This window comes from Phyllobates terribilis, unplaced genomic scaffold (assembly GCF_046119375.1).
Source record: "Phyllobates terribilis strain yellow unplaced genomic scaffold, ASM4611937v1 Scaffold_4__5_contigs__length_816908805, whole genome shotgun sequence".
Taxonomy (NCBI): domain Eukaryota; kingdom Metazoa; phylum Chordata; class Amphibia; order Anura; family Dendrobatidae; genus Phyllobates; species Phyllobates terribilis.
Genome location: NW_027362764.1, coordinates 418510954 through 418524437, shown reverse-complemented (window position 1 = coordinate 418524437; position 13484 = coordinate 418510954).

Sequence of the window (13484 nt, the reverse complement as noted above, 5' to 3'; positions counted from 1 at the left end):
ATGGTCCTACACATCCTGTTTAATATATAAAGTAGGGACTTTATGCGGACAATGCAATAACTGCTAAAAATTAGAAGGAAAAGGGACTCCGATACACCCAGAATTAGACATAAAGGGGGGCCTTATACACATTCTGTTAAAATTGTTAGGTAGTGGGACACCTAGACTCATAAAGCCTATGTACTAAGAGCAAGACCTGCCAAAAATTAGAAGGAGGGACTGCAATACACCCTGGAAGACACATTAAGGAGGAACTCAGATAATATTTTTTTCCCATTTTGAAGGAGGGGGCCTCCTAGACTGATAAAGCCTATGCACTAAGTACATGGACTACCAAAAATTAGGAGGGACTGCAATACACCCTGGAAGACTTGAAGAGGAGAGCCCCAAAAATATTTTTTTTCCATTTTTATGTAGTGAGACCCCTCATTTGTTAAAGCCTATGCATTAAGTGCAAGGGCTGAAAAACATTTAAACCTGAAAGGTATACATGTATATATGTAAAAAAATTGTAGAGGTAGGCTTCATACACATCCTCTAAAAATTCTGAAGGAGGGCATCATACACACCCTGGAAAAACTAAAACGAGGGTCACATGATGACCCTCTAAAAATTTTGAGTGAGGGCTGCCTGATGATCCTATAAAGATTTTGAGTGAGGGCTGTCTGATGACCCTTCATTTGAATTGGCTTTATGTTCTGCTGCTGTCATCCGGTGAGTTTGAGAAGTCTGGGCCAATCGAGGCCTTGTTCATTTTGATAAGGGACAGCCTGTCAGCATTTTCAGTTGACAGGCGGATGTGCCAATTAGTTATTATGCCCCTGACGGCACTAAAAACCTACTCAAACAAAACACTAGCAGCAGGTCAGGCCAGCACCTCCAAAGCATAGAGGGACAGTTCATGACATGTGTCCAGCTTGGATACAAAATAGTTGTAAAGCACAGAGGAATCACAGGGGATTCTAGTTTGGTTGCCTAGGTACTCCTTCACTAGCTTCAAAAACTTTTCCCTCCTTGTCAGACTACCCCGTGCATCAGGGCCTGGACACTGGAAGGGTCTAATGAAACTTTCCCAGACCTTTGATAGTGTTCCACTGCCTTTGCTGGACCTAGTGTGTGTCTCCCTCGTCTTTCCTCCTTGGTTGTCCAAGGATCTATGACCTCTGCCGCCAGTGTTGTCAGACGGGAATTTTTGTACTAATTGTTCGACTAGGGCCTTCCGATATTGCACCATTTTACTAGCCCTCTCGGCCGCAGGAAGGAAAGATGGAATGTTCTCCTTGTAGCGTGGGCCGAGAAGGTTGAACAACCAGTAATTAGTGCCAGCCAAAATGCATATAACATGAGGGTCATGGGAAAGGCAGTGACGACTCTCCAGGAGGACGACTCTCCATCTCCTCTTCCTCCTCCCTCTCCTCCTCCTCTTCAGCCCATCCACGCTAAACAGACCAGATGAAGCCGGTGTGAGTAGTAGCCTCTGTTGTGCAGGCAGTCATCTTCTGTTCCTCCTGCTCTTCAGCCTCGTCATTAGCACCCAATCCGCGCTGAGAAAAAGAGATGAGGTTAGGCTTGGTAGTATCACCCTGTGTACTTTCTTCCTCCATCTCCACTTGGTCCATATGCAAATTTTCCACTTTAGTTATGAGCAGCAAGCGTTTAAGTAGGCACAGAAGCAAGATGGTTATGCTGATTATGTCGTCATTGTTGCTAACCATCTTGGTTCATTCTTCAAAGTTTTGTAGAACCTCACAGATGTCAGACATCCATGCCCACACATTAGCTGTTATGTGCGGACACTAATCGGAAAACCAACAGGCATGTTGTAGCTTGTATTCAACTACCCTCTGCTGCTCACAAAACCTTGCCAACATGCGTAATGTGGAATTCCAGTGTGTGGTCACATCGCACACCAGCCGGTGAGCTGGCACCTACAAGCGCTGCTGAAGCACTGCCACACGGGCGGCAGCTGTAGCTGACTTGCAGAAATGGGCGCATACGTGGCATACCGTCACAAGTAGCTCGGGCAAATCTGGGTAGGTTTACATAAACCGCTGAAACACTAAGTTCAGCATGTGGGGCAGGCATGGTACGTGTGCAAGAATGCCAAGCATCAGAGCCACCACCAGGTTATGGCCCTTATCACACATGATCGATTCATCTTTGAGAGCCACAGCTCTGTCTGGTCTGTTATACCTTTTCACAACTCTGCAGAGGTGTAATGTTTGGCATTTGAACAAATTAGTTTCAGCAGAGCCAGTTGCCACTTTGCTGAGGCAGTTCTGCAGTGCTTCCAGCTTGCGATTGATATGGACAAAGTACTGCTCAAATATTTGGACATCTCTACACATAAGCTCCTCCTGCTCCTATTGAAACATGTAGGGTGAGAGGCCAGAATCAATAAATGGAAATGTAAACAGCTCCTTGGAGAGTATGAGTGTGGGATCACTTGTCTCCTGGGACTCGTCATGGTGGGAGGAAGGAGGATCAGGATTATGCGGTCCAAAGTCTCCAGACTCTTGGCTAGTGAGACTGGACCGTGTGGGAGACAGGATGGTGCTAGGAAACATACTGTAAGCATTCAAGAGTGGTGTTCCGCGCACCCCTGCAAAGAGGGACAAGAAGCTAGGTCTCGTGGATGAGCGTGTTTATTGTGCTCCCACAGCAGGCAGAGTTTCACCTGGCCCAAGGCCGAAACCTCAGGATGCATCATCAGCAGCATGTTCACTTCCCCATATCTTACCGCAAGCTTTGTGCATTTTAAATTAGGTATATATTTATATGCCTTCAAACTTTCCCAAATTAATACGGGATAAGTGGACAACCCCTTTAATCTTAGCAATATTTTTAATGCGATGGCACTCAGTACACTAGTGACCTCAATGATTAATATTCAAATTATTGAGCAAATGCAATGCTAGCTGTAAAAACCTACCTAAACAATAGTCTTATAACTAAAAATTGCTTTTAACAAACTGGCCCAAATGTATTATCTGTGCTTACTTAAGAATGACATGTGCAAAATTCCAGACTTTATTTCAGTTGAAGCAGCTTAATTTTGTAAAATGTTCCTTAAAATTAGGAATTTCAAGGACATTGAAATCATACAGTAAACACAGAGTCAAGAAAGTACAAACATTGTTATCATTCTGCTATAAATGATGTGATGCGCTGAGAGGGATCAAGAGGTCAGTAACAGAGAATTTTCATATTTACATCATCTTTTTCAGTTCTTCCATTTTATTTATAATTAAATGAAGTAAACATGCCTTGTAGGTTACCAGCAACAAACTTGTATGTCTTTGTATTGCATTTCTTCTTTATTATACATATACCTGCATATGAAATCCTTTCAGTTTCAGGGAACTTTCATCTTTGAGAGATGCATACCATTTGAAGAAAAAAATAAATTTCTTGGGTCACGGCCTGTTTTATCTGCAGTTAGAAAGGCTTAGATTATTTTCACATCATGTTAAGTGTGTACGTTTAGAATGCTCCTGCCATACCCATGAAACATGCTCACAGACTTATATTGCTATATGGAAGACAAAAAACTGTCCTTCTGGCTTCTAGCTGGAATGTATATTTCAGCATACCACAAAATAAGTGAGAAATAGCACAGTAGACTACTCAATTTTATCCTGCGGTAACCTGTAAAAATATGTATACATATAACGGATGCTATAGTAGTCTGAGACCCACCTACTGGACTTTTAGTTTTCTATTCTATAAATAAGCAGCAAACGGAAAGCAGAATAATCAGCTTTACTGCACTATGAAGACTGAGCAAGCAATTTAGAAGCTCAACTCCTTCACCCCCCAAGCCTGTTTTCACCTTCATGACCAGGCCAAATTTTACAGTTCTGAACACTGTCACTTTATGAGATAATAACTCTGGATCTCACCAATTCTAAGATTTGTTTTTTCGTGACATATTATACTTCATGATAGTGGTAAAATTTCTTTGAAATGACTATTTGTGAAAAAAAAATGAAATTTGGAGAAAAGTTTGAAAATTTGGCATTTTTCAAATTTAAATTTTTGTGCCCTTAAATCAGAGAGATACAGTGGTGGCCAAAAGTATTGACACCCCTTCAATTCTGTCAGATAATACTCAGTTTCTTCCTGAAAATGATTGCATTCACAAATTATTTGGTATTATTATCTTCATTTAATTTGCTTGCAAGGAAAAAACACAAAAGAGAGTGAAGCAAAAATCAAATCATTGATCATTTCACACAAAACTCCAAACATGGGCCAGACAAAAGTATTGGCACCCTCAGCCTAATACTTCGTTGCACAACCTTTAGCCAAAATAACTGTGAACAACCGCTTCCGGTAACCATCAATGAGTTTCTTACAATGCTCTGCTGGAATTGTAGACCATTCTTCTTTGGCAACCTGCTCCAGGTCCCTGATATTTGAATGGTGTCTTCTCCAAACTGCCATTTTGAGATCTCTCCACAGGTGTTCTATGGGATTCAGGTCTGGACTCATTGCTGGCCACCTTAGAAGTCTCCAGTGCTTTCTCTCAAACCATTTTATAGTGCTTTTGGAAGTGCGTTTTGGGTCATTGTCCTGCTGGAAGACCCATGACCTCTGAGGGAGACCCAGCTTTCTCACACTGGGCCCTACATTATGCTGCAAAATTTGTTGGTAGTCTTCAGACTTCATAATGCCATGCACACGGTCAAGCAGTCCAGTGCCAGAGGCAGCAAAGCAACCCGAAAACATCAGGGAACCTCCGCCATGTTTGACTGTAGGGACCATGTTCTTTTCTTTGAATGCCTCTTTCTTTTTCCTGTACACTCCATGTTGATGCTTCTTCCCAAAAAGCTCTACTTTTGTCTCATCTGACCAGGGAACATTCTTCCAAAACATTTTAGGCTTTCTCAGGTAAGTTTTGGCAAACTCCAGCCTGGCTTTTTTATGTCTCGGGGTAAGAAGTGGGGTCTTCCTGGGTATCCTACCATACAGTCCCTTTTCATTCAGACGCCGACGGATAGTACGGGTTGACACTGTTGTACCCTCGGACTGCAGGGCAGCGTGAACTTGTTTGGATGTTAGTCGAGGTTCTTTATCCACCATCCGCACAATCTTGCGTTGAAATCTCTCGTCAATTTTTCTTTTCCGTCCACATCTAGTGAGGTTAGCCACAGTGCCATGGGCTTTAAACTTCTTGATGAAACTGCGCACGGAGGACACAGGAACATTCAGGTCTTTGGAGATGGACTTGTAGCCTTGAGATTGCTCATGCTTCCTCACAATTTGGTTTCTCAAGTCCTCAGACAGTTCTTTGGTCTTCTTTCTTTTCTCCATGCTCAATGTGGTACACACAAGGACACAGGACAGAGGTTGAGTCAACTTTAATCCATGTTAACTGGCTGCAAGTGTGATTTAGTTATTGCCAACACCTGTTAGGTGCCACAGGTAAGTTACAGGTGCTGTTAATTACATGAATTAGAGAAGCATCACGTGATTTTTCAAACAGTGCCAATACTTTTGTCCACCTCCTATTTTAGGCTTAGTGTGGAATTATATCCAATTTGGCTTTATGACAATTCTTTTTGTGTTTTTTCATTGAAGACAAATTAAATGAAAATAATAATACCAAAGAATTTGTGATTGCAATCATTTTCAGGAAGAAACTGAGTATTATCTGACAAAATTGCAGGGGTGCCAATACTTTTGGCCACCACTGTATGTCACACAAAATAGTTCATAAATAACATTTCCCACACATCTACTTTGCATCAGCACAATTTTTGAATTTTTTTTTTTTTCCATAGGTAGTTAGAAGGGTTAAATGTTGACTAGCGATTTCTCATTTTCCCAACAAAATTTACAAAACCATTTATTTAGAGACCTCATCACATTTACTGCACCCCTCAAGGTGCTCAACACCACACTCAAGAAGTTTATTAACCCTTCAGGAATTAATGGAATGTGAAAGGAAGAAATAAAAATTCAACTTTTTTTTTACAAAAATGTTACTAAATTTGTAGACCCAATTGTTTTTTTTACTTTTACAAGGGTAACAGAAAAAAGTGAACCTCAAAATTTGTTGTGCAATTTCTCCTGGACACGCCAATGCCCCATATGTGGAGGAAAATAACTGTTTGGGCGCACAGCAGGGCTCGGAAGGGAAGGAGCACCATTTGACTTTTTGAATGTAAAATTTGCTGGAATAATTAGCAGACGCCATGTCGTGTTTGAAGAGCCCCTGATGTGCCTAAACAGTGGAGACCTCCCACAAGTTACAGCATTATGAAAACTAGACCCCTCAGGAAACTTATCTAGATGTGTGGTGAGCACCTAGAACCTCCAGGTGCTTCACAAACGTTTAAAATGTTAAACCATGAAAATAAAAAAAAACACATTTTTCCCATAATAATATTTTTTTTAGCCCCAAATTTGGCAATTTCACAAGTGTAACAGGAGAAATTGCACCATACAATTTGTTGGGCAATTTATCCTGAGTACGCTGATACCCAATATGTGGAGAAAAACTACTGTTTGGGCACACTGCAGAGCTCCAAAAGGAAGGAGTGATGTTTTGGAACGCAGACTTTGATGGAATGGTCTGCATTTGTCATGTCAAGTTTGGAGAGCCCCTGATGTGCCTAAACAGTATAAAACCCCCACAAGTGACCCCATTTTGGAAACCAGACCTCTCAAGGAATTTATCTAGTTGTGTGGTGTGCGTATTAAACTCACAGGTGCTTCACAGAATTTTACAACTTGATCTGTAAAAATGAAAAAAATATATTTTTCCCACAAAAATGTTGTTTTAACCCCAATTTTTAGCAGGGGAAAGTGGACCCCAAAATTTGTTGTGCAATTTCTCCTAAATACACCGATACCTCATATGTGGTCAAAAACTAATTTGAGGCACAGTGCAAAGCTCAGAAGAGAAGGAGCACCATATTTAAGTTCAGATTTGCTGGACTGGTTTGAGAGTGCCATATAACATTGGCAGAGCCCCTGAGGTGCCAGAACAGCAGAATCCCCCATATGAGATGCTATTTTACAAACTACACTCCTCATTGAATTCATCTAGGGGTGCCGTGATCATATTGACACCACAGGTGGGTCATAGAATTTTATACCAATGGGCAGAGAAGAAAAAAGAATTACCTTTTTACCACCAAATTTTTGCTTTAGCCCCAGATTTTACATTTTAACACTGGGAAATGGGTAAAAGTGGCATCAAAATTTGTCCCACAATTTCTGCTGAATGTAGAAATACCCTCTATTTGGCTGTACAGTACTGCTTAGCCACACAGTGAGACTCGAGAGGGACGGACCTCTACTTGCCTCCTGGAGCACAGATTTTGATAGAATAGTTTACTGACTCCATATAGAGAGCTCCTAACTGCTAAAAGAGCAGAATCCAGTTCATTTTGGAAATTACACCCCTTTGGGAATTTATCTATAAGTGGAGTGAAGATTTTGACTCCATGGGTCCATGGGTCCATGGGTCCATGGAAACAAGCTGCAGTGGATGTTACTGAGAGAAAATTGCACACTGCCATTGTAGTGACCAGTACGTTGTAGTGACCAGTAAGTTTTAGTGCCCAGTATGTTGTAGTGACCAGTACATTATACCGAGCTCATGCTTCTGGAGACTAGAGATGAGCGGTATTCGACTATAACTGTTCGCCAATCTCAAATTCAAGCTGTTTTGGGCGGGTTTCGAGTCGTTCGACGAACGCGAACGATTTGCAAAAAATTTGGCTGTTCGAGGTTATGTTCGATAACTGTTCGTGCACCAAAAGCGTGTCCTGCATGTCTGGCGCTATTTAGAGCACCAATCATGCAAGGATTGTCTGCCACTCACTGTAATGCCACAGCCATAGTGGTTGTGGCATTACAGTGGTTGCCAAAATCGATGGGAACAGTGCTCACAGTGAAACATGAAAAGCCAGCAATTCAGCAGCGGCATACACCGGTACCCGACAATTTAGAACCGAAAGAATAGCGTATCACACATAGATTAGATAGATAGAAACATGTCAGTCACATATATAAGAAGTGCAATGACAGTGTTGGTTACTGTACTTGTCATTTAGTGTTAAAGGATTTATTAAAACAAATATTAGTGTTTTTATGCACCGTCTCTTTAAAAAAGCCGGCCGGCAAATCAGCATCGGTACCTGACAATTTGTAACAGAAAGAATAGAGCATCACACATAGAATAGATAGAAACATGTCAGTCACATATATAAGAAGTACAGTGATAGTGTTGATTACTGTACTTGTCATTTAGTGTTAAAATAAAGGATTTATTTAAAAAAAAATTGGCGTGGGGTTCCCCGTAATTTTAGTCTCTAGCGTAGGTTAAGCAGACGGCTGGGTCAGATGTTTGAAGCCTGGGAAGGGGGTAATACCCACGGAGCTTCCCAGGCTACTAATATCAACCCCCAGCTGAATACCTAGCCTTTACTAGCTATTAAAATGGGGGACCCCCTAAAGGATGACGTGGGGTCCCCCTTATTTTAATAGCTAGCAAAGGCTAGGCAGACAGCTGGGGGCTGATATTAATAGCCCAGGAAGGGTGCCATGAATATTGGCCCCCTCCCAGGCTAGAAACACCAGCCGTCAGCCGCCCCAGAAATGGCACATCCATAGGGTTGAATTTTCCCACGCTGTCATGTGAATGTAGCAGAGCTGAAGCTGTCGTGGGAACCATGGAAAGGTAAGGATGATGTTGCTTTATTATTTTACTTTTATTGCAGGAGATCGTTGGCTTCAGCTGGAATGGGCGTGATGGTAAGTATGGTTTAATTTAGAACAATAAAGAATTGTGTCTTTAATTCAATTAAAGGACTTTATTCTGGGTGTTTGTGTTTTTTTTTTAACTTTGACTATGGGGTTAGTAATGGGGGTGTCTTATAGACGCCTCTCCATTACTAACCTGGGCTTGATGTCAGCTGGCATTATAAGCTGACATCAACCCCAGCCCTATTACCCCACTGCCACCGCTACAGGGCAGTGGGAAGAGCGACGCTAAGTGCCAGAATTGGCGCATCCTATGGATGCGCCATTTCTGGGGCGACTGATGGCTGGTGTTTCTAGCCTGGGAGGGGGCCAATATTCATGGCACCCTTCCTGGGCTATTAATATCAGTCCCCAGCTGTCTGCCTAGCCTTTGCTAGCTATTAAAATAGGGGGGACCCCACGTCATTTTTTTGGGGTCCCCTATTTTAATAGCTAGTAAAGGCTAGGTATTCAGCTGGGGGCTATTAGTAGCCTGGGAAGCTCTGTGGGTATTACCCCCTTTCCAGGCTTCAAACATCTGCCCCAGCCATCTGCTTAACCTCCGCTAGAGACTAAAATTACGGGGAACCCCACGCCAATTTTTTTTTTAATAAATCCTTTATTTTAACCCTAAATGACAAGTACAGTAATCAACACTATCACTGTACTTCTTATATATTTGACTGACATGTTTCTATCTATCTAATCTATGTGTGATGCTCTATTCTTTCTATTCTAAATTGTCGGGTACCGATGCTGAATTGCCGGCCGGCTTTTTTAAAGAGACGGTGCATGAAAACGCTAATATTTTTTTTAATAAATCCTTTAACAATAAGTGACAAGTACAGTAACCAACACTGTCACTGTACTTCATATATATGTGACTGACATGTTTCTATCTATCTAATCTATGTGTGATGCTCTATTCCTTCTTGTCTAAATTGTCGGGTACCGGTGTATGCCGCTGCTGAATTGCCGGCCGGCTTTTTTAAAGAGAGTGTCTTCTGAGCAGTTTTTCAGCTTTTGGACACCTTTGAAGGTGTTTTCTATGTGTTTCTATGTGTTTTTGTTTGCCTGCCATTGGTTTTAACGGTGTTCGATGGTGTTCGATGGTGTTCGACGGTGTTCTAAGGTGTTCGACGAACAGTTCCACGAACATCCCGGTGTTCGACGAACCGAACCCGAACACTACGGAGGTGGCTCAACACTACTGGAGACATTAGGCGGGCTTTAATTGCTACAGAAATGCCAAACATGTGGCTTTAGGCACACTGAGGCTCAGAAGGGAGGGGCGGCATTTGGGTTTTGGAGCGCAGAATTCGCTGAATTTGTTTTCGAGGTGAGAAGCCATAGTGCCTTTCCAGAGCCTTTGTACTACCAGTAATGTGGAAGCCCCCTATATTTCCATTGACAGATGGCGGACCTGAGTGGGGGCTTTTTTTGTGGATTTAGTTGAAGCTTTTGTTGGAATATTGCACATAACATTTTAGATCACATTTATCCAGCGCTCTATGCTGCATACTTTTATTGGGGCTGCCATCTAAATCTCCGAGTGATGTGATTCAGATGAAACCCCGATGGATTCATTCACTATAATGAGGCATCAGAGATATTCTGAACTCTGTCTGGCCTCTGTTCAGCAGTGTCCTTTTTTTTCAGAGGTGCACAAAACTGTGGCCATTGGCATTTATATGCATGCCTAAAAATACAGGCAATGCCAGGGCAGCACGGTGGCTCAGTGGTTAGCACTGCATCCTTGTGGCACTGGAGTCCTGGGTTCAAATCTACCCAAGGACAGCATCTGTAAGGAGTTTGCTTGTTCTCCCCATGTTTGCGTGGATTCCTTCAGGTTCTACAGTTTCCTCCCACACTCTAAAAGACATACTAATGGAGAATTTAGATTGTGAGCCCCAATGGGGACAGCAATGATAATGTATGTAAACCACTTCGGAATATATTAGCGCTATATAAAGATTATTATTATTATTAGATCATTATAGGAAAGCTTCTGCTGAGGGGTTCTGTCTGAATCACATATTTCAGAGATTTACACGGAAACCCCGGTGTAAGAGTTCAGCACAGAGTGCAGGATAAGTGTGCGCAGAGCCATACTGCAATCTTTGGGAGGCAGAATGAACAAATCAATAGCATATGAAGAATTGGTTTTATTTATCTTTTATGCCATTCCTCGTGTGGTATAAGTAATTAAATGACTTTATTCTTTGGGTCGGTGCAATTATAATGATACCAGATTTTTATCGAGTTTTTTGTTTGGTTGTTGTCATACACTAAAAGACTCTTTTTATTGAAAAAAATAGTTTTTGCATCATCATGTTTTAAGAGCTATAATTTTTGTATACTTCAGCTGACAGAGTCATGTGAGGGCTTGTTGTTTTGCGGGACGAGTTGACGTTTTTATTGATACCATTTTCATGAACATGACACTTTTTAATCGCATTCTACTCAGATTTTTGAGAGGCCAAATGAACAAAAACCAGCAATTCAAGAATTGTTTTTTCTTTTTAATGCTGTCTCTCTTGGGGTAAAATTGATTAGGCAGCTTTATTCTTCGGGTCAGTATGATTACAGCGATACCACTTTTATATTTTTTATGTTTTGGAGCTTTTACACAATAAAAACTATCTTATAGAAAAAATAATTATTTTTGCATCGCTTTATTCTGAAAACTGTAACTTTTTAATTTTCTGTTGATGGAGCTGTATGGAAGCTTATTTTTTGTGGGACAAGATGATGTTTTCAGTGGTACCATTCTTTTTACATTTATCATTTTGATCACATTTTATTCAAGTTTTTGTTCGGCGGTATGATGATAAAGTATTGTTTTTGCCTCGTTTTTTATTTATTTCTCTATGGTGTTTATTAAAGATTTAACTAGTGGGGTATATATACAGTACAGACCAAAAGTTTGGACACACCTTCTCATTTAAAGATTTTTCTGTATTTTCATGACTATGAAAATTGTACATTCACACTGAAGGCATCAAAACTATGAATTAACACATGTGAAATTATATACTTAACAAAAAAGTGTGAAACTGAAAATATGTCTTATATTCTAGGTTCTTCAAAGTAGCCACCTTTTGCTTTGATGACTGCTTTACACACTCTTGATATTCTCTTGATGAGCTTCAAGAGGTAGTCACCGGAAATGGTTTTCACTTCACAGGTATGCCCTCTTAGGTTTAATAAGTGGGATTTCTTGCCTTATCAATGGGGTTGGGATCATCAGTTGTGTTGTACAGAAGTCTGGTGGATACACAGCTGATAGTTCTACTGAATAGTTTGTTCAAATTTGTATTATGGCAAGAAAAAGGCAGCTAAGTAAAGAAAAACGAGTGGCCTTCATTACTTTAAGAAATGAAGGTCAGTAAGCACGAAAAATTGGGAAAACTTTGAAAGTGTCCCCAAGTGCAGTTGCAAAAACCATCAAGCGCTACAAAGAAACTGGCTCACATGAGGACCGCCCCAGGAAAGTTAGACCAAGAGTCACCTCTACTTCTGAGGATAAGTTTATCCAAGTCACCAGCCTCAGAAATCGCAGGTTAACAGCAGCTCAGATTAGAGACCAGGTCAATGCCACACAGAGTTCTAGCAGCAGACACATCTCTTTAACAACTGTTAAAAGGAGACTTTGTGCAGCAGGCCTTCATGGTAAAATAGCTGCTAGGAAACCACTGCTAAGGACAGGCAACAAGCAGAAGAGACTTGTTGGGCTAAAGAACACAAGGAATGGACATTAGACCAGTGGAAATCTGTGCTTTGGTCCGATAAGTCCAAATTTGAGATCTTTGGTTCCAACCACCGTGTTTTTGTGCAACGCAGAAAAGGTGAACGGATAGACTCTAGATGCCTGGTTCCCACCGTGAAGCATGGAGGAGGAGGTGTGATGGTGTGGGAGTGCTTTGCTGGTGACACTGTTGGGGATTTATTCAAAATTGAAGGCATACTGAACCAGCATGACTACCCCAGCATCTTGCAGCGACATGCTATTCCATCCGGTTTGCGTTTAGTTGGACCATCATTTATTTTTCAACAGGACAATGACCCCAAACACACCTCCTGGCTATGTAAGGGCTATTTGACCAAGAAGGAGAGTGATATGGCGCTACGCCAGATGACCTGGCCTCCACAGTCACCAGACCTAAACCCAATCGAGATGGTTTGTGGTGAGCTGGACCGCAGAGTGAAGGCAAAAAGGCCAACAAGTGCTAAGCATCTCTGGGAACTCCTTCAAGATTGTTGGAAGACCATTTCCTTTGACTACCTCTTGAAGCTCATCAAGAGAATTCCAAGAGTGTGCAAAGCAGTCATCAAAGCAAAAGGTGGCTACTTTGAAGAACCTAGAATATAAGACATATTTTGAGTTGTTTCACAATTTTGTTAAGTATATAATTCCACATGTGTTAATTCATAGTTTTGATGCCTTCAGTGTGACTGCACAATTTTCATAGTCATGAAAATACAGAAAAATCTTTAAATGAGAACGTGTGTTCAAACTTTTGGTCTGTACTGTATATATATATATATTAATATTTTTTCATTTTTTTTATATATTACATTTTTTTTCACTTTTTTTTTACTTTTTCTTACTTGTTTACTTTTTTATACTTTATAATTTTGTCCCACTATGGAACTTTCACTTTTTGCAGACTAATCACTTGTATAGTATAGAAATGCATGAGCATTCCTATGCTATACAAACTGTC